General features: G+C 52.0%; 9 non-coding genes across 9 annotated transcripts; all 9 read right to left on the minus strand.

Moving 5' to 3' along the window:
- Nucleotides 1–58: 58 nt before the first annotated feature.
- On the minus strand, nt 59–177 carry LOC123176735 (5S ribosomal RNA). Its single transcript, XR_006488633.1, has one exon. It is a non-coding gene; the product is annotated as a 5S ribosomal RNA (ribosomal RNA).
- A 297-nt stretch (nt 178–474) lies between these two features.
- On the minus strand, nt 475–593 carry LOC123176744 (5S ribosomal RNA). The gene has a single exon (XR_006488640.1). It is a non-coding gene; the product is annotated as a 5S ribosomal RNA (ribosomal RNA).
- Nucleotides 594–890: 297 nt separating this feature from the next.
- Nucleotides 891–1,009, minus strand: LOC123176745 (5S ribosomal RNA). The gene has a single exon (XR_006488641.1). It is a non-coding gene; the product is annotated as a 5S ribosomal RNA (ribosomal RNA).
- Nucleotides 1,010–1,306: 297 nt separating this feature from the next.
- On the minus strand, nt 1,307–1,425 carry LOC123176742 (5S ribosomal RNA). Its single transcript, XR_006488638.1, has one exon. It is a non-coding gene; the product is annotated as a 5S ribosomal RNA (ribosomal RNA).
- A 297-nt stretch (nt 1,426–1,722) lies between these two features.
- On the minus strand, nt 1,723–1,841 carry LOC123176736 (5S ribosomal RNA). The gene has a single exon (XR_006488634.1). It is a non-coding gene; the product is annotated as a 5S ribosomal RNA (ribosomal RNA).
- Nucleotides 1,842–2,138: 297 nt separating this feature from the next.
- Nucleotides 2,139–2,257, minus strand: LOC123176738 (5S ribosomal RNA). Its single transcript, XR_006488636.1, has one exon. It is a non-coding gene; the product is annotated as a 5S ribosomal RNA (ribosomal RNA).
- A 297-nt stretch (nt 2,258–2,554) lies between these two features.
- LOC123176743 (5S ribosomal RNA) lies at nt 2,555–2,673 on the minus strand. Its single transcript, XR_006488639.1, has one exon. It is a non-coding gene; the product is annotated as a 5S ribosomal RNA (ribosomal RNA).
- Nucleotides 2,674–2,969: 296 nt separating this feature from the next.
- Nucleotides 2,970–3,088, minus strand: LOC123176737 (5S ribosomal RNA). The gene has a single exon (XR_006488635.1). It is a non-coding gene; the product is annotated as a 5S ribosomal RNA (ribosomal RNA).
- A 297-nt stretch (nt 3,089–3,385) lies between these two features.
- LOC123176739 (5S ribosomal RNA) lies at nt 3,386–3,504 on the minus strand. Its single transcript, XR_006488637.1, has one exon. It is a non-coding gene; the product is annotated as a 5S ribosomal RNA (ribosomal RNA).
- Between the last annotated feature and the right edge of the window lie 276 nt (nt 3,505–3,780).

Genomic DNA, 3,780 nt, shown 5'->3' on the forward strand with positions numbered 1-3,780 from the left:
AAATATATTACTTACACGTGCGTTTTGTTTTGCAAGCGGCGCGAAAAAAATTAAAAAGGGAATGCAACACGAGGACTTCCCAGGAGGTCACCCATCCTAGTACTACTCTCGCCCAAGCACGCTTAACTTCGGAGTTCTGATGGGATCCGGTGCTTTAGTGCTGGTATGATCGCATCCGACATGTTACCCCGGTCTTCGTCCCTTATCCTTGCCCCTCCCAGCTCCACTACAAAGACGATTGTACATTGCTTTGGCCGCTCCCTCTCAACTACGGAGACGAGTTTAACGCGGTTTCCACCCCTCCCTCTCAACCGCACCAGTGCACGCTTGCCGCGCCACAACGCCGACGCTGGACCCGTGAATCGTGAGCATCCAGCTATGACTTACCGCACTCGTGCAAAATAAAAAAACACGGTAAATATATTACTTACACGTGCGTTTTGTTTTGCAAGCGGCGCGAAAAAAATTAAAAAGGGAATGCAACACGAGGAGTTCCCAGGAGGTCACCCATCCTAGTACTACTCTCGCCCAAGCACGCTTAACTTCGGAGTTCTGATGGGATCCGGTGCTTTAGTGCAGGTATGATCGCATCCGACATGTTACCCCGGTCTTCGTCCCTTATCCTTGCCCCTCCCAGCTCCACTACAAAGACGATTGTACATTGCTTTGGCCGCTCCCTCTCAACTACGGAGACGAGTTTAACGCGGTTTCCACCCCTCCCTCTCACCCGCACCAGTGCACGCTTGCCGCGCCACAACGCCGACGCTGGACCCGTGAATCGTGAGCACCCAGATATGACTTACCGCACTCGTGCAAAACAATAAAACACGGTAAATATATTACTTACACGTGCGTTTTGTTTTGCAAGCGGCACGAAACAAATTAAAAAGGGAATGCAACACGAGGACTTCCCAGGAGGTCACCCATCCTAGTACTACTCTCGCCCAAGCCCGCTTAACTTCGGAGTTCTGATGGGATCCGGTGCTTTAGTGCTGGTATGATCGCATCCGACATGTTACCCCGGTCTTCGTCCCTTATCCTTGCCCCTCCCAGCTCCACTACAAAGACGATTGTACATTGCTTTGGCCGCTCCCTCTCAACTACGGAGATGAGTTTAACGCGGTTTCCACCCCTCCCTCTCACCCGCACGAGTGCACGCTTGCCGCGTCACAACGCCGACGCTGGACCCGTGAATCGTGAGCACCCAGCTATGACTTACCGCACTCGTGCAAAATAATAAAACACGGTAAATATATTACTTACACGTGCGTTTTGTTTTGCAAGCGGCGCGAAAAAAATTAAAAAGGGAATGCAACACGAGGACTTCCCAGGAGGTCACCCATCCTAGTACTACTCTCGCCCAAGCACGCTTAACTTCGGAGTTCTGATGGGATCCGGTGCTTTAGTGCTGGTATGATCGCATCCGACATGTTAGCCCGGTCTTCGTCCCTTATCCTTGCCCCTCCCAGCTCCACTACAAAGACGATTGTACATTGCTTTGGCCGCTCCCTCTCAACTACGGAGACGAGTTTAACGCGGTTTCCACCCCTCCCTCTCACCCGCACCAGTGCACGCTTGCCGCGCCACAACGCCGACGCTGGACCCGTGAATCGTGAGCACCCAGATATGACTTACCGCACTCGTGCAAAACAATAAAACACGGTAAATATATTACTTACACGTGCGTTTTGTTTTGCAAGCGGCGCGAAACAAATTAAAAAGGGAATGCAACACGAGGACTTCCCAGGAGGTCACCCATCCTAGTACTACTCTCGCCCAAGCCCGCTTAACTTCGGAGTTCTGATGGGATCCGGTGCTTTAGTGCTGGTATGATCGCATCCGACATGTTACCCCGGTCTTCGTCCCTTATCCTTGCCCCTCCCAGCTCCACTACAAAGACGATTGTACATTGCTTTGGCCGCTCCCTCTCAACTACGGAGACGAGTTTAACGCGGTTTCCACCCCTCCCTCTCAACCGCACCAGTGCATGCTTGCCGCGCCACAACGCCGACGCTGGACCCGTGAATCGTGAGCACCCAGCTATGACTTACCGCACTCGTGCAAAATAATAAAACACGGTAAATATATTACTTACACGTGCGTTTTGTTTTGCAAGCGGCGCGAAAAAAATTAAAAAGGGAATGCAACACGAGGACTTCCCAGGAGGTCACCCATCCTAGTACTACTCTCGCCCAAGCACGCTTAAATTCGGAGTTCTGATGGGATCCGGTGCTTTAGTGCTGGTATGATCGCATCCGACATGTTACCCCGGTCTTCGTCCCTTATCCTTGCCCCTCCCAGCTCCACTACAAAGACGATTGTACATTTCTTTGGCCGCTCCCTCTCAACTACGGAGACGAGTTTAACGCGGTTTCCACCCCTCCCTCTCAACCGCACCAGTGCACGCTTGCCGCGCCACAACGCCGACGCTGGACCCGTGAATCGTGAGCACCCAGCTATGACTTACCGCACTCGTGCAAAATAATAAAACACGGTAAATATATTACTTACACGTGCGTTTTGTTTTGCAAGCGGCGCGAAAAAAATTAAAAAGGGAATGCAACACGAGGACTTCCCAGGAGGTCACCCATCCTAGTACTACTCTCGCCCAAGCACGCTTAACTTCGGAGTTCTGATGGGATCCGGTGCTTTAGTGCTGGTATGATCGCATCCGACATGTTACCCCGGTCTTCGTCCCTTATCCTTGCCCCTCCCAGCTCCACTACAAGGACGATTGTACATTGCTTTGGCCGCTCCCTCTCAACTACGAGACGAGTTTAACGCGGTTTCCACCCCTCCCTCTCAACCGCACCAGTGCACGCTTGCCGCGCCACAACGCCGACGCTGGACCCGTGAATCGTGAGCACCCAGATATGACTTACCGCACTCGTGCAAAACAATAAAACACGGTAAATATATTACTTACACGTGCGTTTTGTTTTGCAAGCGGCGCGAAACAAATTAAAAAGGGAATGCAACACGAGGACTTCCCAGGAGGTCACCCATCCTAGTACTACTCTCGCCCAAGCCCGCTTAACTTCGGAGTTCTGATGGGATCCGGTGCTTTAGTGCTGGTATGATCGCATCCGACATGTTACCCCGGTCTTCGTCCCTTATCCTTGCCCCTCCCAGCTCCACTACAAAGACGATTGTACATTGCTTTGGCCGCTCCCTCTCAACTACGGAGACGAGTTTAACGCGGTTTCCACCCCTCCCTCTCAACCGCACCAGTGCACGCTTGCCGCGCCACAACGCCGACGCTGGACCCGTGAATCGTGAGCACCCAGCTATGACTTACCGCACTCGTGCAAAATAATAAAAGATGGTAAATATATTACTTACACGTGCGTTTTGTTTTGCAAGCGGCGCGAAAAAAATTAAAAAGGGAATGCAACACGAGGACTTCCCAGGAGGTCACCCATCCTAGTACTACTCTCGCCCAAGCACGCTTAACTTCGGAGTTTTGATGGGATCCGGTGTTTTAGTGCTGGTATGATCGCATCCGACATGTTACCCCGGTCTTCGTCCCTTATCCTTGCCCCTCCCAGCTCCACTACAAAGACGATTGTACATTGCTTTGGCCGCTCCCTCTCAACTACGGAGACGAGTTTAACGCGGTTTCCACCCCTCCCTCTCAACCGCACCAGTGCACGCTTGCCGCGCCACAACGCCGACGCTGGACCCGTGAATCGTGAGCACCCAGCTATGACTTACCGCACTCGTGCAAAATAATAAAACACGGTAAATATATTACTTACACGTGCGTTTTGTTTTGCAAGC

This window comes from Triticum aestivum, unplaced genomic scaffold, assembly GCF_018294505.1.
Source record: "Triticum aestivum cultivar Chinese Spring unplaced genomic scaffold, IWGSC CS RefSeq v2.1 scaffold1070, whole genome shotgun sequence".
Classification (NCBI taxonomy): domain Eukaryota; kingdom Viridiplantae; phylum Streptophyta; class Magnoliopsida; order Poales; family Poaceae; genus Triticum; species Triticum aestivum.